Consider the following 23,788-nt stretch of genomic DNA (forward strand, 5'->3'; position numbering starts at 1 on the left):
AAAGTCATTTTTAACATTCTTTCTAAGAACTACAATTTGAATTCTTATTCTATTGCAGGCATTGGTCTGTTTAATAATCCTAAATATTGATCCTTTTACCTATTTGCCGAATTTGATTCTGTAAATTTATCCCAGAAAATAATCCTTCTCACCTTCTCCATATTTTATTATAATAACAATTAAAACCTAAAAACAATCTAATGAGTCCAAATATCAGGGAAGTATTTCACAGAATATAAATCCCTACACAGAATACAAATCCTATATCTGATTTCCACTTCCACTTAAGGTGAAGGTGGGGACTGAGGAGATAGCCCATCAGGTAAAGCAGAAGACCTGAGTATCATCCCAGCACCCACACAAAAAGCTGAGCATGGTGGTACATATAATCCCAGAGGTAAGGAGTAAGAGGCAGTCAGACCAGCTGAGTTGGCCAGCTCTAAGTTACAGTGAGAGACCATATTTCAAAAAATGAGGCAGATAGCACATAACAAATGACACTCATCACACACATATGTATCAGCACACACCCTAAAAAAAGGGCAAGGCAATGAATATAAGGAGGATTAAAAACTGTCTCATACACAGAGGTATATACTAAAACTGTACTTTTTGATCTGTCCAGCAATGCAGTTCAATGGGTAAAGAAAGAGCTTGCTGTCAAGCCTGATGACCTGAGTCAGAGTCTTAGAACCCTATAGGGTAGATAGAGAAAACCAAGTCCTGTAAATCATCCTGTTTCCCATCATGTAAAAAAAATTAATCTACATTTTATTGAATACAATCTATCTTCACATGTAATCAATTACATTAACTAGCCATTTTAAAAAGGGAACCTGTACTAAGTTAAGATATAAAAGTAACTCATTTTGTTTACAAAGACAGAAATTCCTAGGACAACACAGTAAACTTTGGTCCCAGTGTAGGGAGACAAAAAGACAAGAGTAGACAAGGGCCAGAGACCAGACAAGAAGTTAGGGTATACTTACTTTTTCAATTAAAAATAAAGGATTTGTTTTATAGATGTATTTTAAAAATTCGAATGTGTGTGTGTGTGGGGGGGTTATGTACACATGAGAGCAGGTGCTTAAGACCAGAGATATTGGGTCCCCTGAAACGGCTATAAGCTGACATGGGTTCTAGGAACCAAACTCAAGTCCTTTGGAAGTGCTCTTAGCTCCTGAGCCATCTGTACAGCCCCTGGTAGAGTTATTCTAATGAACTCTGTTTTCTCCAACATTATCTGGAACGGGCAACAGTGAATGCAAGGCAGGAAAACCATAAGCACAGTTAGAGCAGTCAAAAGCCTGCTGGGTAACACAAAGGTGTCACTGGAGACAGATGTGGTAAAGCCTCATTCATTCATTCGTTCGTTCGTTTGTTTTTTGAGACAGGGTTTCTGCTGGGACTAGTTCTGTAGACCAAGCCAGTTATGATCCATTTACCTCTGCCTCCTGGGTGCTGGGATTAAAGGCACGCACCACTACCACCTGGCTTTCTTTTTTTTTAATTATGTGTATATGTGTGTGTATATGTCTATGTGAGTGTGTGCCACGTGTGTGGAGTTCAGAGATGCTGGATCACCTAGAGCTGTAGTTGCAGGCAGCTCAGCCATCCAAGATGGGTATGGGGAATTGAACTCGGCTCTCTGGAAGAACAATACATGCTCTTTTTTTTTTTTTGGTATCTTTTTAAAATTAAAAACAATCTTAATTTACATACCAATCCCAGTTCCCTCTCCTTCCCATCCTACCAATCCTCCCCCCACACAAATACATGCTCTTGACTGCTGAACTCCAATCTCTCTTGTTCAGAAGTTATTTTTAACATGCATGGCAGGTTTTTGCATGTTCCCATGTTCTGTTACCCTATTGGCCTTCTCACTTCATGGACTAGAGGAAAGAGATCCGGTAGTTTTGCTCCTAAGAGGGGAGTTCAAATCATAATATAAAAGATCTTGAACCCAACAAATCTCCTAATGCACGCCCACAACCTGCCCCTTCACTTCCTAAGCACAACAGGAGAGGCATAAACCAAGCTGTAGCTTTCCTGACTCCATCTCATACTCTCATCAGTGAGGGCTGCTAATGTCCACAGACAGACAACTTCACAGGGGGAAAAAAGGTAAATAGAATGAAGTTCATGAAAGGAGACTATTAGAAACAAAGCAGGTAGAAACTGTTATTATAAGACAAATATCACCACCAAAATAATAAACTTTATAGAAGTCTTGAAGAGCAACATGGAGATTTTCAAAACAATTCATAATCTACAATGTCAGCTTTAAGGTAGTCTGCCAAAAGTTATCAGGAAGAGATGAAAAATAAGGAAAGGGATACAAGGACTAGAATGGCAAGAGAAGTCATTATTCATACGATAGCATATATGGACAGAAAAGCCGAACAAGGGAGAAGGAACAGTTATAGAAATAATACATTTCCTAGAATGAAAAAAATAAAAGATCTCAGACTGAAAAGGCTCTAAGAATGCCTAACAAAATCAATTGGGACTACCCTAATTGTCATCATAGAACCTCCATACAGAAACTGATAGAGGCAGATGCAGAGATCCACAGCCAACACTGGGTCGAGCTCCAGGAGTCCAGTTGAAGAGAGGGAGGAGGGAGTATATGAGTGGGGGTGGGGGGTAGGGATGGAGGGGGTGGTGGTGGGGTGGAGTGGTGGTGGGTCCAAAGGGATTATATGATCATGATGGGGAAACCCAAAGAGACAGCTGACCGAACTTATGAGAGCTCATGGACTCTAGACTGACAGCTGGGGAGCCTGCATGGGACCAACCCAGGCCCCCTGCATGTGGGTGATAGTTGGGTAACTTGGTCTGTTTGCCCCTAGCAGTGGGATCAGGATCTGTTTCTGGCAAAGGAGCTGGCTTTTTGAAACTCATTCCCTGTGGTGTGGAACTCATTCCCTGTGGTGGGATGACTTGTTCAGCCTTAATGCAGGGAGGAGGAGCTCGGTCCCGCTTCAACTCAATGTGCCAGGCTTCCTTGACTCCCATGGGAGGCCTTACCCTTTCTGAGGAGTGGATGGAGGTGGGGGAGGAGACAGGAGGAGAAGAGGGAGGAGAAATGTGGTTGGATTGTAAAACAAATAAAAAACAAACAAAAACAAATCCATGAAAAAGCCACTTGCCCGTGGGTTTGAAGCCACCATCCCAGGCTGGGCCCCGGCCAGCTAGGTTTCTCTTCCCAAGTCTTTGAGTTTGGGATTTCCTGTTGTAGCCTCTCTAAACAGTCTTCAGCTGCCACACAAACTCCCCTAGACCGGCTAGCTTTGCCTTCAGGTCCTTTCTGCCACAAAATCCCATGTGTGGTTTTTTAGACACCAGGATCCCCCACCCCACCATGTATTTTGGGCTTTCCCTAAAGCCCCTCTCACAGCCACAAGCTGGTTCTCAGATCAGATTTGCTACACCTCATAGTTTACTGACATTGTCTGCAGATTTGGTAAGACAACGGGGGAATTCTGTTTTTTTAATTTAAATTAGAAACAAGCCTGTTTACATGTCAATCCCAGTTCCCTCTCCCTCCCCTCCTCCCCTGCCCCCAACTAGCCCCCATCCCATTCTCGTTCTACTCCCCCAGGGAGGGTGAGGCTTCCATGGGGGGATCTTCAAAGTCTGTCATATAATTTGGGTCAGGGCCTAGGTCCTCCCCAGGGTGTCTAGGCTGAGAGAGTATCCCTCTATGTGGAGTGGGCTCCCAAAGTCCATTCATATGCCAGGGATAAATACTGATACACTACCAGAGGCCCCATAGATTGCCGAGGCCTACAAACTGACACTCACGTTCAGGGGTCTAGATCACTCTAGGCTTCCCAGCTATCAGTTTGGGGGTCCATGAACTCCCCCCTTATTCACGTCAGGTGTTTCTGTGGGTTTCACCAGCCTGGTCTTGACCCCCTTTGCTCATCCTCCATCTCTGCAACTGGATTCCAGGAGTTCAGTTCAATGTTTAGCTGTGGATCTCTGCTTCTGCTTCCATCAGCTACTGGATGAACTCTAGGATGGCATATAAGGTAGTCATCAATCTCATTATCGGGAAAGGGCATTTAAGGTAGCCTCTCCACTACTGCTTAGATTGTTAGTTGGAGTCATCCTTGTAGATCTATGGGTATTTCCCCAGTACCAGATTTCTCTTCAAACCTATAATAGCTCCCTCTATTATGGTATCTCTTACCTTGCTCTCTTCTATTCTTTCCCAACTCAACCTTTCTGTTCCCTCATTCTCTTCCTCTCCCCTCCTCTTCTCCCTATCTCTTTTTCCTAGCTCCCTCTCTCCCCACCCCCATGCTCCCAATTTGCTCAGAAGATCTTGCCCCTTTCCCCTTCCCCGGGGGACCATGCATGTTTTTCTTAGGGTCCTCCTTATTTCCTAGCTTCTCTGGCTGGAATTCTTAAAGGAAAGAATTAGTTAAGAGAAGAGGTTAAGACTATTAAACAACAGTGTAAAGCTAGAGGGACAGAAATCTCCCAAGATCAAATTCTTGGAGAATAAAATTATGCTACAATAGAAAGGCAATTGCTATGTGATGACCATGCCCCGACTTATGTCATGCAGCAGATTTGAATGCTTGGGAAAGAACTGGAGAAGTAGGAAGGAAAATTGAGTCATTTTATACAGGGCCCAAAGGAGGCCTTCACAGATTTTTTTTTTTTTTACAAAGATTGGCATCAGCAGTAAATAAAATGTTTTTTTTTGTTGTTCACTGGGTTATGGATATTTGTCATTGTTTAGGAGGTTGGTTACAAGTTGTTATTGGGTATAGGTAGGAAGAAAATTGAACATCGTGGATTATATTAGATTCAGAGTTCCTGTTTTGGATAAAAAAGGGGGTACAGGTATAATAGAAGAAAAGGGTAGATTATTGAATCTACTCTAAGAGAAAAAAGGGAGGATATAAACATAAGATAAAAGGTAGATTATTATTAAGGCTACTTTAAAATGCAGCTGCTAGTATTAAATACTTTACATTGTATATTGCATACAAATTTTGTATATTGAAACAAATTTGAGATTAATTTTGTTAAAGCATACTGTATATATGTTTCTAATCTTGTTCAAGGTTTTGTACCTATACAGCCCATTTAACAATGTAATGCAAATTTCTAGTCCTTGAAAGTTATTACTACCAACTATATAGGATAACATGGAAATGCAGATTAGTAATTAGTCACCTATTACAATCAAATTTGTAGTCATACTAGGTATGTTTACAAAGTTAAACAGATATATTTTAGAAAGACAGGTCATCTTCAAACACTTCAGAGATGTACAAAATATGGCATTTAAGATGTTTTAATAGCATAGGCTCTTTTCTTTTTTTTTTATAACAATGAGATATGTCTGTTCCTGGCAGCCCCAATCTAGTTCAGAGAGCTGAAGATTGAAGAAACTTCACGGAGTTTACTTTCTTTGTGGCAAAAGTAAGCCACTGGGCAAGAAAGTGTTCTTGCCTTGACTGTTGGCAGTATGCTGTATAAACTGGACAGGCAAGACTCGAAATAGAGTGACTGCTAAGACAAGGTGAGACAGTCCTTCACAAATCCTGCATCACAGAAAAGTCTGTCAGATACTCTAGGTCTTTAGGCTGAAGATGGATGCCCCAATGTTGCAGAAGAACCTTTGATGACTGTCTAGGCAGCAAGCTGTTTTTGTCATTTCTCACATTTTTTGGAAGTCACTTGCTGGCACTTCCTGTTTATTCAGTTAATATTTCCTTCTTGGATATCTGAGGGAGTTGAAACTAGACAGTGATAGATATAGTTTTCCTTGTTTACCAGACTCATAAAAGAAATTAAAGAGTTATAAAGTGTAAAAAGTTGAGACACATTAAAAGATAATTTGATAATGAAAATTAGAACAGTGAATTAGGTACAATGTTTTGGACTCATCAAGATAGGATATGTAGTATTTTCTCTGAATTAGTCAAATGCAAATGGATTAGACATTGTTAACATATTGAATGCACATATATATTGTATATAGTTATTGTACTTACTGTACATGGTTTTTCTTATATTAGTTATAGCCTTCTTTTTTTGTATTAGACAAAAAAGGGGGACTGTGGTGATATATTGTTTTTAATCTAATAAAGCCACTGAAGATTAGAATGCAAAGCCAGTCACACTAGGTCAGTCATAGAGGCAGGGCAGTGGTGGCACACAACTTTAATCCTAAGACTCAGGAGACAGAAGCAGATGGATGTCTGTAAGTTCAAGGCCACCCAGGGCTACCTGAGAGTGAATCAGTCTAAAACAGAGCTCATGCCTTTAATGCCAACACTAGATAGGTATATAAGATAGAAGGAGGGTCTCAGATTGACTTGGCAATCAGACTTCCAGCCCATGCTGAGGTCAGGATCCCCCTTCTAGCTGTGGTAGAAGTAAGAGCTCTCTGGTGGCTTGGCTGCTTTTCTGATCTTCAGCTTGAACCCCAATGTCTGTGTTTGGGTTTATATTATTTGTGCTACAATCCTGCAGCCCTCTTTTTCTCTGTAATAACTGTCACTTGCTATATTTAGCCTTCCAAAATGAGTTTAATTAAGAAGCTAAAACTCTAAATACCATTCATACCATACAGTTCATTGTGGGAACACCAGACCTTGAGCAGAGACCCACTTCCCCTTCTGCCTGGGAGTTGGCAGCTGTAAGACAATCTAAAGACATGTTTGCTAAAAACAATACAATGCCTGGGGGCATTAAGTTCCTGGAAAAGGCCTGCCTACAGAAACCACCCTGACCTCGACCTTGTCCAAAGACTAACCGCCCCTTCTGCCACGCCCAGATCAGTTTCTGGGGTCAGAGGAGAACCAGCCAGGGTAGAGAGGAGAGAGCAGAAGCTTGTCTGGTGGGAGCCTTTCTTGGGAAGTTTTCTTGAACCTTTTTGGGGCCTGCTTAAAGTTTTCTTTACATCATTGAACAAGTCTCTGTGTTGTCAATCCCCGACACCCTCCGCACGTGTTCTCGGACACAGGCCGTGCAGCAGACGCGACAGTTCATGACAAAAGTGCTCAAAGTGAACAATTCTTTTATGATTATTTGACAAATGTAACCCTCTACCTATTCAATGCTTGCATCTAAACAGCTAAATATTGCCAAAGAAGACCAACACATGATTGGGCTGACTGCATTCTCCATCCATGACCTCATAAAGGTACTGTCACTCCATTCTAGGCACAACCTCTCTATTTTCTGTTTAAGTAGAATTGAAAATCAGCAGAATTGAAATACTGAAATGAAAAGCAGTAGTGTACTGGGTGTAGTGATGCACATGCCTGTAATCAGTACACAGGAGGCAGGAGGGCTGAAAGTTTAAGACCAACTTGGCCCACATGATGAGAACCTCTATCAACAACAAAAGTGGTTGTCTGCTGGCTGTCTCTTCTTACACCATCTCTATCCCATTCCCCAACACAACTGCTTCTTTCTGTCTCTCTGAGCTGTATGTTGGATATTTAACCTATGGTTCTACATAAGAAACTTTTCTTGTTTTTGCTTGATTTGTCTGTTATTCATAATTACAAAGTTGCAATAACAGCAAGAAAATTTCTAGTTTCCGTGTAGCTCCCAAACATTCTCTTTATACCATTCTTATTTATTTAATAATTTGAAGCTATATAAGCTTACCTTTAAGTTAAGTATTTTTGGTTAAAATATGTAACAAATGAATGTGTGCACATGTGACTGTATGTATATAGATCAAGTGCATGCACGCCTGTAGAGATCAGAAGAGACATTGGATCACCTAGAACTGTAGTTACAGGAAGTTGTGAGCTGCCATGGGGGCACTGGGAACCAAATTCAGGGCCACTGCAAGAACAGTAAATGCTCTTAATTTCTGAGGCACCATGCATAAATTGGGAACATTTCTTAAAATGTACTTGTGAGTTTATGGTGTGTGTGTGTGTGTGTGTGTGTGTGTGTGTGTTGTGTGTGTGTGTATTTGAAAATACTATGGCAAGTGTGTAGCACCTTTTACCTCCCATCCCTTTGAGGCGGTGTCATGCTACTGTTCAGTGGTACATCCACCATGTTAGCTGGCAGCAGAACTTAGAGAAATTCTGTCTCTGCTACTACTGCCCTGAGACTACAGATGCTTGCTACCACATCCTGCTTACATAGAGAAAATGTACCTAGAAAAAATCCAGATCTAAGAGTCTGCAGATAGTAAATGGTATCTAAGTGGGATCTTCATTTTATTTAGCATATAAACTGGGACAATTCTGTGAGAAGAAAACATTGAGGAGTTCTATTAACAAGTATGACATAATAATGAAAAATGTGTGATTACATCATGGAAACTGAGCATATAGGTACTCTATAAGTAACAGAAGAAACAAAAACATGAAAACATACAAAAGAAAACAAGAGCATGTGAGCAGAAAGAGCAGAGCTCCCTCTGCATGTAGAGGCTACCAATAGATGCATGCACCATATGTTAATCTGAGTCACTTTCTCTGTGAGGGTTGTGGAACTAAATAAGCATGATTTACTGTTGTAAAATAGGTTATCTTGTTGAAGCTGGGTAGTGGTGGCACACACCTTTAATCGGGAGGCACAGGCATGATGGGGGAGGTCCTTCTGTATATATGCTTCTCTTATTGGTTGATGAATAAAACACTGTTGGCCAATAGAGGCAAGAAGATAGGCAGGGCTAGGAGACGAGGAGGATGGTAGGGAGAGAGGCAGAGAGGCACCTTGAGAGGATGCCATGTAGCCGCCAAAGGAGTTAACAGGTCTGGGCATTCTCTGGTAAGCCAAGACCACATGGAAACACATAGATTTATAGAAATGGGTTAATAATTAAGACAGAGCAAGCCAATAAGAAGACTTAGCCATCAGCCAATAGCTTAATAATGAATATATATTTTTGTGTGCTTATTTGGGGGCTGAAGAGGCAGTGGAACCAGGCAAGAAAGAGAAACTTCAGTAACAGAGGCAGGAGGCTTTCTATGAGGGCAGCCTGGTCTACAGAGTGAGTTCCTGGACAGCCAGAGTTGTTACACAGAGAAACCCTGTCTTGAAAAACAAAACAAAACAAAAAACAAACAATTATCTTGTTGTAATTATGTAATGCCAATTGAGCTGACTGACATTTCATAAACTATTGAGGCATAATTGCTTACAGATTACTATTGGGTGGCTAAACATACTGAAGATATGCTAAAGTAGAGAGCTCTGAGGTATGGTTCTTGTTCTCACGAAGCGCTCACCACCAGGCAAGGTGTGGTGGTGCACATTTTTTGATATTAGCACATCTTTAATCCCAAATAGAGGCAGGCGTATCTCTGAATTCAAGCCTGGTCTATAGGGCTAGTTCCAGGACAACCATGGCTACATACAGAAACCCTGTTTAAGAAAAAGAAAAGAGAGAACTCATTGCTAGTTAAGTGAATGATGCCTTGCCTGTACAGACATCCCTAATTTATAGTCCCCAGGAGCCACAGTTACATGGGAAACCTGAAAGACAGCTTAGATAAAGCCTGAAAAAGACAAGAAAGGCCATTTAATCTGAAATACATCATGAAACAGAAAAATGAAGGAGGATGGAGAGATAGTTCACTGGTTAAAGAGTACTTGCTGCTCTTGAAGAGGACTCAAGTTCAGTTCCCAGCACCCACATCAGGCAGCTCACAACTGTCATTAACTCCAGTTACAGAGAATCCAAATATGTTTTCTAACCTCTGAAGGTAACTGCACGCATCTACACAAACCCATGTGTGTGTGCATATTGTGCTTGTGTGTACATATTGTGTGTATACGTGTATGCTAGGATTAAAGGCATGTGTCACCACTGCCTGGCAACCAAGAATTTCTTAAGCAACTACTGTCTGACACTGGAGATATGGAAACTTTAAAACAAAGTTTCTCTCCTGATGGGAGATGTCCTTCTGTATATATGTTTCTCTTATTGGTTGATGAATAAAACACTGTTGGCCAATAGAGGCAGGAAGTATAAACAGGGCTAGGAGATGAGGAGAATTCTGGGAAACGTAGGCAGATGGAGTTGTCATGTAAAGCCTGTTAAGAGAGGACATGTCAGGCATTCTCTGGTAAGCCAAGACCTTGTGGAAATATACAGATTAATAGAAATGGGTTAATAAGACAAAGCTAGACAATAAGAAGCCCAAGCCACCAGCCAAAAGTTTTATAACTAATATAGAGTCCATGTGTTTATTTGGGGCTGAGAAGGGCGGTGGGACCAGGCCGGACAAGAAACTTTCATCAGTACTCTCCTCTTGGGGTTTTTAATTATATTGGAGATAGATGGTAAATAAGTAAATTCATAATGTGTTAAGCAGCTAGGGTTCTTTTCTGACAAGGTGGTTTGACTGGGATGCTGAGTAAAATGATGAATTAGACATGTAAATTTTTGGAAGAAAAATATTCCAAACTGAGATTTCAGTAAATGTGCAGTCCTTAACTGAAATGAGCAACATTATCAATAGGGTTTTTTTGAGAGGATGTAGGGGTGGGGTTCAGTTTTCTATGTGGTCAGTTATCAGTGTCAATTGGCCATCCCCAAAGAGATGTCAAGTAGGAACTTGTAAAAAGGAAACAAGTAAGGCAAGAAGTTTAATGTGCAGCTTAAAATCTTGGGAGTTGTTGGTGTATATAGTTGGTATTTAGAGCCATGAGTGTAACCAGGCTTGTCATATCCCTGTAATTCCAGTCCTTGTAAGACTGATGCAGTTGATTGCTGGTTCAAGGCCAGCCTGCCCACATAGTGAGTTCAAGGCCAGTCTGGGATACAAAGCAAGATCCTGTATTTAAAAAAAGAAAATGGAAATAAAAACACCATGACTGAGTATGATGGGCAACTTCATGATAAGTGACGAAGAGAAAAAAGGTCTCAGAGATCTGAAGTCAAGGACAGTCTAAAGCTTGGAGGCTGAGTCATGAAGGAGAGAAGATGGGGTTTTAGGATACAAGTGAGGGATGTTTTAAGAAGAGTATGATATTTCAATGTTGCTAGGCAGCATTAGTGAAGACTTGCTTGTCTGACTTTGCTGGTAGAGATCACTAATACTGACGAGTAGTGTTTCTGGAATGAAGGGGACAAAGTGGATTAGCTGATGTGAATGGAAGACAAACTTTTAAAGAATTATTTATTTTGGGACAAATAAAACAGAATGAACCACCACAGACCTTTTAAAGTGTTACAATATGTGGTGGTTTGAATAAAAATGGCATTATTGAAGGTGTGGCCTTGTTGGAGGAAGTGTGTCACTGTGGTTGGGGCCTTTGAGGTTTCAGAAGTTCAAGCTAAGCTAGTGGCTCACTGTCTCTTCCTGCTGCCTGTGGATCGAGATATAGAACTCTTAGCACCTACAGCATGTGTCTACCACCATGCTTCTCATCATGACAGTAATGGACTAAACCTCTGAACGTCCTAAGTCAGCCACAATTAAAAATTCTCCTTTAGAAGAGTTGCTATGACCAGGCAGTGGTGGCACATGGCTTTAGTCCCAGCTGTTAGGAGGCAGGCAGATGTCAGTGATTCAAGCAAGGCCAGCCTGGTGAACAAAGCAAGTTTCAGGGCAGTTATACAAAGAAACCCTGTCTTGAAAAACAAAACAAAACAAAACAACATCAAAAGAAATTCTTCGTGAAAGAATAATTTAGCTTGCTGGGTGGTGGTGGCACATGCCTTTAGACCCAGCACTTGGGAGGCAGAGGCAGGCACATCTCTGTGAGTTCGAGGCCAGTGTGGTCTACAAAGCTACACAGAGAAACCCGGTCTTGAAAAACAAACAAACAAACAAATGAATAATTTTGCTTTTCAAGATATAAAATGTTTTAGTTACTTCTGAATATATTTGTGATAAATACAGAAATGTGCCACCCCTATCTCCTTCAAGAAAGGACTTAGTGGGCAAATTCAGCCCCTGTGGGGTTCACCTAGCAAAGTTGCCTTGCCTAGTCAGGTTCTTCCCATGGTAAGCCTAAACCCAATGAGTGGCAGTAACAAGGATCTTGGATCTTTGTTTTCCCAGCTTTCTTTCTGGGTCTTAATCACAAATTAGACATAATTTGGAACACTCCCTTGTGAGAATTGCCATGAAGCTGCTTTTGGGGCAACTATGGTGGCAAAATCAGCTGACAAAAACTGAAGGACATATACAATCAGACACTCCAGCCTGGTGTAGAGCAACTCTTCTAGGACAGGGCTTCCATGCAGTCAGTGATGGCTACTGTTAGACCAGCACTGCAACGGCTTTTCTGGCCAAATCCTACTTCACTCCTATCATGTCCACAGTGGTTAAATCTACAGGCACTCTTTAACACCAAATTCTGCCTGAAGTTCTGCTTCCTAGAGACCCAACCTGTGACACAATTAAAATAAAATGTGTGCTTGTTGAAACTAAAAACCAACCAAACTAATATCCGTGTAAAATACAAAGTGGAGATGTCTACAGATGGTCCTATGATATACTCTTTCTTTCTATAGAAACAGTTGCATAACAGTCTCCTATTTTAGCTGGGCATAAGACCAAGCAGAATAAAACTATTTTCCCTTGCATCCAGGGGAGGCCATGAAACTAAATCACAGCCAATGGGACTTGAGCTGAAGTTAACATGTAATTTCCAGAACTGGTCCTTATCATAATTAATGTCTTCTTTCCCTGCCTGTCCCCAGGAACATGGACATCATTTTGAGTATTATGGACCACACAGATCTGGGTAATAATCCTGTGATAGCATAGCAGTGAGGAGAGAGGCAGCCCGAATCTCTGTGAACCATCATAACAGTTCACATCTCCCCCAACCTCAAAACCTAGCACGTGCAGGTCTCTGTAAGGCAACTTCATGAAGGGCCCAGGCAATTCCTGATCTACCCTTCCTTTCACTGGAGGTCCCAGAACACAGGACAGGAGAGAGCTACAGGCTCTACTTCCTTTCTTGGGTCACTGACTTAGTTTAACTTCAGTTGTCCACTTAGCTTTTCTTGATGCCACAACTCTGCTTGGGGTCCAGCCTCAGTCTCCTTCCAGTCCTACTTTCCTCCTTTCTGAAACTCTAGTGCGTCATTTTCCTATTAATCTTTATCTCAAGGTCTGACTCTGCTCAGCCCGAGAACTTTGGCTCCATTCCATTGTCTAGGGTTCTTCACAGTCAACAAGTATACACCATTTCAAAACCTTTTCTTTGCATAACAACCATGATATTTTCTTAAATGAAAATGGGATTGTACATTATAAACTATGCCTTGGATCACATTCTATGATAATTGTTTTATGTGTGTATAAAGATGCATGCATATTAAAATGAACATAGATATAATGTATCATCCTTCTAGTTCTGTAAATACCTGAGAGTTTAAAGGCCTGAAATATATTCATATATGTATATGTAATTATCATATTAGCATAATTAAGTATTTTAGATTGAGATATATATGATTTTCATCGAAAATGTTCTTCCTTTGATTCATGTGATTCAATGAGGAAAGAAAAACATGAAGAATCGATGACAGACATGGTGGTACACTGTGTGGTAGTCTGAAAGAAAATGGCCTCCAAATGGAGCAGCACCATTAGGAGGGATGGCTTTTTGGAGTAATTATGTGTGGCCTTGTTGGGGGAAGTGTGTCACTGAGGGGGTGGGCTTTGAGATCTCCTATGCTCAAGGTACTGCTTAGTGTCACAGATCACTTCCTGTTGTTTGCAAAATTAGGACTCTCAGCTACCTTTCCAGCACCATGTCTGCCTGTCTCACTATGATGATAATGGACTGACCTTATGAACTATAAGTGAGCCACCCCAATGAGATGTTTTTCTTTTAAAACTTGCTATGGTCATGGTGTTTCTTCACAGCAATAGAAACCCTAAGTAAGACACCCTGTTTTTTTAAAAAAAGAATCGTAAACACCTACCTTTCATTACAAAAGAGATTATAGTACTTTGTGAATATCTAAGAATCAATATAATTGTCAATAAACAACAGAACTTTCAAGTGAGGTAGTGCTTGTGACAGGATCTCACTGTTGAACATAGGGAGGTCTCAAGCCTAGTATCCTCCTGTCTCTGCCTCTAGATTGTGGAATTATAGGTTTGTACCATCTCCAGAAGACATTTCATTATTCCAGCACTAACCCTATTGATTAGCATATTTAGTCAGAGTAACAGTATGTGCCTATTAGCTACTCAGGAGACCAACGAGAGAAGATTACTTGATCCCAGGAGTCTGAGGTCAACCTAGGCAACACAGAGGCCCATTTCAAACACAGAGTAGCAAACAAGAACACAAACCTATTTAGAACGTAATTTAGAGTATAATAATTGTCTTAGGGTTTCCATTGCTGTGCAGACACATCATGACCATGGCAACTCTTATAAAGGGAAACATTTAATTTGGGGTGACTTACATTTTCATTACATTACATTCATTACATTACATTACATTTCATTACATTACATTCTCATCATGATGCAACATGGTGGCATGCAGGCAGACGTGGAGAAGGAGCTGACATTTCTACATCTTGACCAGAAGGCAACAGAAGTGGTCTGAGATACTGGGTGTGGCTTGAGCATATATGAGACCTCAAAGCCTGCCTCCACAGTGACCCATTTCCTTCAATAAGGCCATACCTACTCCAACAAAGCCACAATTCCAAATACTGCCATTCCCTATGAGCTTATGGGGGCAAATTATATTCAGACTATCACAATAATAAAATGACTTTTTATTGGAGGATAAATCTAGAAAAGTAGAAAATGGGCTTATTAATAAAGTAGTGTAACATGTTGTTGAGATTGATGTCCAAAAGTCAAACAGAAGCTTTCAAGCATCATGGGAACCATGGCTGTAATAATCTTATTACAAAGTTTCAACGTACATAGTAAACAGTTTGGATAAACAATAACCTGGATCACTATAATCTCTGAATTCCTAAAATGAGGCAGTAAGATACAGACAGACACAATGCTGGTAAACTGAGAAGTAGGACAGGTCAGATGTGAGAGAGAGTTACTGTCGTAGTGTTTTTCCTATTAGTGCACTGTAAAGGGATGCCTCCAATCTAGTTATTAAACGTTCACTCTGTCTGGGATAATAGCTATTATGCTGAAAGCAATTACTGGGGATAGAACTAGAGATATAAGGGGCAGGTTGTTGTTTTAGTAGAGGTTAGATAATTCCAGGGTCTGCAGAGTTGTGCTCTATTCCTCAATCAGCAAGCACATTTACAACATTAAAACCCTCCTACTTCCAGTTCTTAAAAAGCACAAAAACAAGTACTGGAGGCGGATCAGCAGTTAAAACCACTTGCTGCTTGTACTGGCTAATTTTTACATTAACTTGACATAAGAAAGTGTCATTTTGGAAGAGGGAACCTCAATTGAAAAAATGCTTTCATCAGACTGGCCTGTGTGCAAGTCTGTGGTGATATCAGCGACTAATGTTGGAGGGCCCAGCTATTGTGGGTGGTGCCACCACTGGGCTGGTATCCTGGGTTATAAACGGAGGCGGAGCTTGTCTTTTGTCTTGAAAGTCTGATCCCAAACAGTCACACAAAGCTTATATTCATCACAGAATGTTCGGCCTATCAGCTTAGGCGTTTTTTTTTAATACTAACTAGCTCTTATAATTTAAATTAACCCGTTTTTATTAATCTATATTTTGCCATGTGTCTCGTGGCGTTTCCTGTCCTCTAACATGTCTTATTCCTCTGGAGGGTGGCTCGCATCTCTCCCCAGACACAGCCCTCCTTCCTCTCTGTGCTTTCAGTTTAGCTTTCCTGCCTAGACTTTTTCTGCCTTACTATGGTCCAAAGCAGCTTTATTATCAATCAATGAGAGTAAAACATATTCACAGTACAGAAGGATTATCTCGCAGCAGTGGGCTGCATAAAAAAGCAAGTCTAGTAAGCCTCGGGGAACAAGCCCACTAGCAGCACTTCTCGGCGTCTGCCCTGACTGCCCTTTGACAACGGACTGTGACCAAGAAGTGTAAGATTAAGTAACCCCTTTCCTCCCCAAGTTGCATTTGGTCATGGAATTTAATCACAGCAATAGAAACCTAAACTAGATGGACTTTGGTGGCACGCCTTTAATCCCGGCACTCGGGAGGCAGAGGCTGGCAGATCTCTGTGAGTTCGAGACCAGCCTGGTCTACAGAGCGAGTTTCAGGACAGGCTCCAAAGGCACAGAGGAACACTGTCTCGAAAACCAAACCAAACCAAACCAAAAAACCAACAAACAAAAAAGAAACCCAAACTAAGATATTGCCCTTGCAAAGACCTGAGTTTGTTTCCTCGTACCCACTGGCAGATTACCAGGGGGTCTCAAACCCTTCTTGGGCCTGTATGAATGTGATGCACAGACATCGATGTTGTAGGCAAAATATTCATACTCGTAAAAAAATCAATCTTTAAAAAGTAAAATGACCTAAATTTCTTCCAAAACAAGGACTGGTTCTTGGACTCCGCTTTTGTGCCCCACCCAGGTGTAGTGGCTAGGAGTTTGCTTCAGATTATTCATTACAGCTAGCTATTGTTATTTGATTTTATACCTTTATGGAAAACATGCCTGTCACATGCAGCCTGTCCCTGTGACTATACACGTCACGCATGTGACTCCTCTTAGCCCTCAGAATATAAATTGGCTGCCATTCTGAATAAAGTTGGCTCTTGCATGGGGCTTTAGTCTGCCTCTTACATAAGCTCCATTCTTCCAGAATCCTTTTCTACTGCCTCTAGAGCAGTGACAAATACACATTCACATATGTAAAAAATACAGAAAAGACTAATTCAGTTAGTCCCCAAATGATACTGACCACAATGTAATCCCTATAGATTTTCTGTTTTTTTCTTTGTCTGTTTGTTTTTTGAGACAGGGTTTCTCTGTGTAGCTCTGACTGTGCTGGAACTCACTCTATAGACAGGCCTGGCTTCAAACTAAGAGACCTGCCTGCCTCTGCCTCCTGAGTGCTGGGAATAAAGGCCTGTGCCTCAGAATTTTGTTTTAAAAAGCTTGCTTCAACAACAACAACAACAACAAAAAGTACATAGCATTTCCTTTAACAAAGTATAAGTATTACTATTAGTATCTTGGCTCTACCTGAATTTGAACACTCCAAGCTTAGGTGCAGGTAATGAACATGGAGAAATCACATGTCTGTTAATAAGGTACGTTAATTTTTTTTTTTTTTTTGCTGTTTTGGTATTTCTGAGAGAGAAAAGTGGTGATATATTGTTTATGATCTATAAAGTTTGCCTGGAGATAAGATTACAAAGCTAGCCATAGCCACAAAGGCCAGGCAGTGGTGGCACACACCCTTAATCCCAGCTCTCCAGAGGCATATGAGACAGGAGCAGGGTCTCAGAGCTGATATTCAGTCTTAGCAATTAAGTCTCCATCCACGTTCAGGACAGGACTGCCCCAGCCCTGGCAGAGAAAAGAGCTCTCTGGTGGCTTGGCTTTATTTTTCTGATCTTTAGTTTGAACCCCAATGTGTCCCTGAGTTTTTATTATTCATACTACAAATTAGTTAGTGCCCAATGTAACAAATTCATGAAAAAGCCACTTGTCTGTGGCTTTGAAGTCACCAGCTCAGGCCAGAGCTGCACACAGGGCTCCCATTGGAGTCCCTGCCCAGCCAGCTAGGTTCTCTTTTGTTTTTTCCCTAAGTCTTTGAGTGAGTTTGGGATTTTCCTGTTGTAGCCTCTCTAAACAGTCTTCAGCTGCCCGCCCCTCCCCATCCCATCAGCTGGCTCTGCCTTCAGGCACATGTGTTTTTCCACACAATCCTGTATACAGTCTGTTTCTCTCTCCTCCACCCGTCCCCATGGGTTGCAGGCTTTCCCTATACCCCTCTTGGGCTGCCAGTCTCAACTCAGGGCTACCAGACAAGCTACGCCTTTCAATTCACTGACACTGTTGGCAGATTTGGTAAGACAATTGGGAATTCTTAAGAGAGGAATTAGTAAAAAGAGAGTTTTTTTACTCACATTAAAAAATAGGAAACTCTATTACAATGGAGAGGGTTAGATCTCTCTATGAGTACACACTGCATGATCTAAAAATGGAACAATTAAATGAGGATGATGAACTTAACTGGGATTGACATCCCGCTAACTATCATTTTGAAAATCTTTGTTGTTGGCTTGATAATTCTTGGTTTATTTCTAAAAACGTTGGCTGATATGAGTGCCAAGATACAGGTCTTAGAAAAACTTATTAAGCCGGGCGTTGGTGGCGCACGCCTTTAATCCCAGCACTTGGGAGGCAGAGGCAAGCGGATCTCTGTGAGTTCGAGACCAGCCTGGTCTACAATAGCTAGTTCCAGGACAGCCTCCAAAGCCACAGAGAAACCCTGTCTCGAAAAACCAAAAAAAAAAAAAAAAAAGAAAGAAAAAAAAAGAAAAAAAAAGAGAAAAACTTATTAAAGCAGATCATAGGGATACTCAAATCCAGTCAGAGGGAATCAGTGGAGAGCCAATCTCAGCACCGCATTGGAAGGTTATAGAGGAACAGCCTAAGGTTTTCAGACAACCAACCTTAATATATTTAGTAACCTTACAGGAATTGCCAAATGATAGAGGCATTGTAAGAGCTAATTGGACCCTTATGCCAATGTTAGATTTAAAGAGATTCAAGGAAGTGATAGTCTCAAATGGTACGCATTCATTATTGGTAAAGCAGATGTTAAACTCATGGTCAGTTTGTAAGAATTATTCCTAAAGACTGGATAGACTTGGTTAATGCTATCTTAGAGCCTGGTCTACAATTACAGTGGGATACCTGATTCAGCAGAGGGTAAAATTATTCAACAATGGAGGGATGGAAATCTCCCAAGATCAAATGCTTGGAGAATGAGATTATGCTACTATGGAAAGGCAATCTCTGTATGATAACCACGCCCTGGCTTTATGCCATGCAGCATCTTTGAATGCTTGGGAGTAGGAAAGAATATTGAGTCATTTACTAAAGTTATACAAGGGCCAAAGGAAGTCTTCATGGACTTCTTACAAAGAATAACATCAGCAGTAAATAGAATGATATCAGATTCAGAAGCTAGACAAATAATAATTGAATCTCTGGCTTTTTGAAAATGCTAATTCTCAATTCAAAAGGATAATTAGGCATTTAAAGGCAAGGTGCACCTTTGGAGGAATCAATCTGATATACAATCAATATTAAATCTCACGGCCATGATGATGCATGGATAAAAGAAGTAATTTCAAGAGGTTTGAAGAAAAATCGAGGTGTCAATCAAGTGTTTCAACTGCGGCAAACAAGATCACCTTATAAAGGATTGTAAACAGGGTGTTCCTAGAAACAATACTCTTTTCTAAATATAATCCAAACAGAACACCCTCCCTTCTGGATTATGCAGAAGGTGTGGCAAAGGCAGCCAGTGGACTAATGAATGTAGGTCAACAAAAGACATTCAAAGTAAACCTTTCCTGTCACCATGGAGGAAACTCCTTCCAGAGCAATTAAAGAACCTAATGCCTATTATAAGAAAACATACTGCTCTGGATGACTGAAGAGCTTTAGAAGATAAAAACCAAAATTTCATGAGAAACCATAAATCAAATTTGATAAAGATTAGATTAGGAACCCCCCCAAAGTTAGGGTTGGGGAAGGGTTTTGTTTTTGTCTTTTCAGGAAAATAAAAACAAACATCTTGAGGAATTTAAGATCTTTGGACAAATAAGCATTCAGAGAAAATTGGAGAACTACTGGGGAAAAATTACCAAGAAAAGAAATATTCTGACCTAATATGAATGATGAAGTCTTCAAAAAGAAGATGGAACCCCACATCGACAATTCCACCAGGACTATGAGAACACTATTAAGCAGAACAATTTCCAGGTGGCTAGCTGAGATGATCCAGCCTCAGACTACTCTGGTCAGGACTTAAGACAAGCCCTCCACTTTCCCATTATTCAGAGACTGGACAACAAATGATATAGCAACCTCTCCCGGGACTTGACAATTAACCCAAATTTTTCTTTTCAGGATCCCCTGAAGATGCTATCACCCCCAGACAGCAGGAAGTAACTTTAAGAACACGATGCCCACACTCCCAAGAGATGGGGTGGATGGTTTTTGGTTGTTCACTGGGTTATGGATAATTGTCATTGTTTAGGAGGTTGGTTACAAGTTGTTATTGGGTATAGGTAGGAAGAAAATTGAACATCGTGGATTATATTAGATTCAGAGTTCCTGTTTTGGATAAAAAAGGGGGTATAGGTATAATAGGATAAAAGGGTAGACTAACTACTCTAAGAGAAAAAAGGGAGGATATAGACATAAGATAAAAAGGTAGATTATTATTAAGGCTACTTTAAAATGCAGCTGCTAGTATTAAATACTTTACATTGTATATTGCATACAAATTTTGTATATTGATACAAATTTGAGATTAATTTTGTTAAAGCATACTGTATATATGTTTCTAATCTTGTTCAAGGTTTTGTACCTATACAGCCCATTTAACAATGTAGTACAAATTTCTAGTCCTTGAAAGTTATTATTACCAACTATATAGGATAACATGGAAATGCAGATAAGTAGTCACCTATTACAATCAAATTTGTAGTCATACTAGGTATGTTTACAAAGTTAAACATATATTTTAGAAAGACAGATCATCTTCAAATACTTCAGAGATCTACAAAATATGGCATTTGTTTTTAATAACATAGGTTCTTTTTTTTTTTTATGACAATGTCTGCTCCTGGCAGCACCAATCTACTTCAGAGAAGATGTTGAGCATCAAAGAAATTCCACATGGAGTTTATTTTCTTTGTGGTAAAAGTTATCCACTGGGCAAGAAAGTATCCTTGCTTTGACTGCTGACAGTATGCTGTCCCAATTGGACAAGCAGGACACAAAAGAGAGTGATTGCCAAACCTTGTCAAGACAAGGTGGGACAGTCCGTTAAGAACCTTGCTTCACAGAAAAGTCTGTCAGACATGCTAGACCTGTACGGTGAAGATGGATGCCCAAGTTGCAGAGGAATCCTGGATTACTGTCCAGGTAGTCAGCTGTTTCTGTCATTTCTCCCATCTTTTAGAAGTTGCTTGTTTGCACCTCCTGCTTACTCAGCTAATATTATTTCCTTCATGGGTTTCTGAGGGAGTTTAAGACTAGATAGTTATAGTTTTCCTTGTTTACCAGATTCAGAAAAGAAACTCACTAAAGAAATATAAAGTATATAATGTTGAGTGACATTAAAATATAATTTGATAATGGAAATTTGAATATAAAGTAAATTAGGTACAAGACTTTGGACTCACCAAGATAGGATAGATAATGGAGTATTTTCTCTGAATTTGTCAAATGCACATGTACAGACATTGTTGATATACTTATTGCCTGTATATATTGTATATAGTTATTGTACTTATTGTACATGGTCTTTCTTATATTAGTTATAGCCTCTGTTTTTATATCAGGCAAAAAAGTGGAACTATGGTGATAGATTGTTTATGATCTAATAAAGCTTGCTGGTAGATCAGAATGCAAATCTAGCCACAGCCACAGAGGCTAGGCAGTGGTGGTATATACCTTTAATCCCCATAGCTACTCTAGTTAGTCATAGAGCTGGGCAGTGGTGGGTGCATGCCTTTAATACCTGCTCTAGAGAGGTATATAAGACAGGAGCAGGGTCTCAGAGCTGGCAGTTAGTCTCCATCCACATTCAGGACAGGATCGCCCCAGACTTGGTAGAGGTAAGAGCTCTCTGGTGCCTTGGCTGCTTTACATTTTTGATCTTCAGCTTGAACCCCAATATCTGTCCATGGATTTTTATTATTCATGCTATAGAGAATTGTACTATGTAACCCAGACTATTTGTCAAGTTTATAATCCTCATTCTATGTCGTAGGACTATGGGAGTATACATGTAATCTGGGGACACTGAATTCTGTAAGTGGATTCTTATAATACTTGCCATTTTGTACCTAGCTTATTTAATTAGAAGGATGTCTTTAAAGTTTACTCAGGTTGCATCTGTCAGCAATTAATTTCTTTTTACAACAGAGTATGGTTGTATGTGAATACTATTTTGTGTATAAATTCATTCATGGATGGGCATTTGTTTTATACTTTTGGCCACTGTGACCAATGCTGCTGTGCAAACTGTTGCATAGTATATTTGAATCCCACCTTTCTATTCTTTTAGCTATGAGGGAAACCTGTTATTCTAGGCAGAGTAAACAGTAAGAATACAGGCCATGATTCAAGTCTCCTAGTGTGTCTAAGCAACAGCAGGAAGGTCAGGTCTGACAGAAGTTTGACACCCAGACTGATGAGGATGGAGAGGTGCTTGGAGAAGTGGTTTATATCAGGTTTCCTGGACTGGTATACTAAGGGAACTGAGGAGCCACAGGGGCATTAGATCTAGAATCCAATTGGATAATTCCAGTCTTTCTAACACCTGATATAACCTTTTGAATGAACTGAGAAAAGTATCTGAGATCTGGTAATAAGTAAGTCAGTGCCTTGAAGTCCATTGCTTTCTCCTCCAAACTCGTACCTGCGACGATGGCTTTCTCTTAGGCTGTTTCCCTGCATCTGTTGGCAGTGATTTCCAGTCCTCTTCTGTTGTTAAAACGTTTAGGTTTATCCAGTAAGGAGACACAGACCACGACTCAACGATCCCACGTGGAATTTATTGGTGGACAGGGAGAGAAAAGGGGAGCAGAGAGAGAGAGATGAGAGAGAGAGAGAGAGAGAGAGAGAGAGAGAGAGAGAGAGAGAGAGAGAGAGAGAGAGAGAGAGAGTAAGAGCAAGAGCAAAAGAGTAAGAGAGAGGAAGAGAGGAAGAGGAGTAAGAGAGAGTAAATGGGCAGGGGTCAGTCCCTTAAAGGAGTCCTTTGTACCTGGCTGGTTCTCACAGAACTCTGGGCTGGCCAGAGTGTTGCCTGAGCGCATCCTGCCAGGTAACAGGGCAGGCCAGAGTAATGCCTGAACCTTTCATCTTCCACATAATTTCCATTACTCCAAACACCTTTAGATGTATTAGTATAACATAAGATTCAAACTTAAAATTTTATTTGTAATAGTTAGTTGGCAGATTTTTCAGAGCTTGTAGTTTTGTTTTTGTTGATATTCTCAATACATATAGCACTGACTGGTCTGGAACTTACAGAACTTACTACCTGTCTCTGACTTCCAAGTGCTGGGCTTAAAGTGTGTCACCATGCCATACAATTGGCAATTTTGTAAATAAAGGAATCAGAAGCAATACTAACATCAGCAATAACAACTATCATCACCTAAAAATGGGTCTACATTCCAGGCACTGAAGAAAAGCATTTCATACATATTTTAAACACCTGATTTTCTTCTAATAACCTCAAGAAGTAGGCTTTACTAACTCAGCAACATAACTGAAGGCACACACTCAAGGCTGAGTGGCTTTCCTACGCAGCAGGTAACGCATGAGCCAGGCCTGGGATTGGCTCTATTGCACAGCTTCCTTAGCTCAGCAGCACTGCTTCATGTTTTTCAATTACTCCCCAAAGTTCAATCCTCTCAGGTCTTCCTAGGGCCTTGCACTTAGAGGACAATTCAAGGTCAACATTACTAACCGTATCTCTTGGTCTCTGTATTAAAGCACACATTATTTTTCTAAGAATCCCAGAGCTGGACAGAAGCCAATGTTATATCTTTGCCTCTAAGCTGCAGGCACATTTCTATAATCCATTCCAGACAGTTGGGTATTTTCTATTTTTAATGACATCGAGGGAAGGAAATTCTTGCATAATAAATTTAGATTGTGAGCCAAAGGAAGGAAGCATATTCAAT

At 40.5% G+C, this 23,788-nt stretch overlaps 1 protein-coding gene across 4 annotated transcripts in view; it reads right to left on the minus strand.

Moving 5' to 3' along the window:
* The window catches only part of Scai (suppressor of cancer cell invasion), a 121,856-nt gene that overhangs the window by 70,145 nt on the left and 27,923 nt on the right, over positions 1–23,788 (minus strand). The window contains exon 1 of one of the 4 annotated variants that reach the window (XM_040735716.1): positions 3,808–3,826. The exons of the other annotated variants lie outside the window; for them this stretch is intronic. The gene's annotated coding sequence lies outside the window, so the exon portion shown is untranslated. Of the gene's footprint in view, positions 1–3,807; positions 3,827–23,788 lie in introns of those variants that run through there. 4 annotated transcript variants of the gene reach the window in all.

Source organism: Mesocricetus auratus, unplaced genomic scaffold (assembly GCF_017639785.1).
Source record: "Mesocricetus auratus isolate SY011 unplaced genomic scaffold, BCM_Maur_2.0 Super-Scaffold_100047, whole genome shotgun sequence".
Lineage (NCBI taxonomy): Eukaryota > Metazoa > Chordata > Mammalia > Rodentia > Cricetidae > Mesocricetus > Mesocricetus auratus.